The following is a 262-nucleotide window of genomic DNA, read 5'->3' as shown; positions in this document are numbered from 1 at the left end:
CAACAGTAATTGTGCACCTGTTAATACCACTCAATTACAAATATTGGAAGCAAAAGAAATCAGAAATCGTAACATAAAATGTTTGCCCACACCAATTGCAGCTATTTCATGTTGGAAATTTAATTTTCTACGAGAAGGATTTAACTTGAGCAATTATAGCTTGTCTTATTAAATTCGAAGAGCTGTGCTATTGCATACTTGTCAATCAAGCAAACATTGTATTTGCCAAATACAAAATTACAGGATTAGTGTCCAAGAGAAC

The sequence above is a fragment of the Triticum dicoccoides genome, chromosome 7B (assembly GCF_002162155.2).
Source record: "Triticum dicoccoides isolate Atlit2015 ecotype Zavitan chromosome 7B, WEW_v2.0, whole genome shotgun sequence".
NCBI classification, from domain to species: domain Eukaryota; kingdom Viridiplantae; phylum Streptophyta; class Magnoliopsida; order Poales; family Poaceae; genus Triticum; species Triticum dicoccoides.
Note: the sequence above shows the minus strand (reverse complement) of the source record.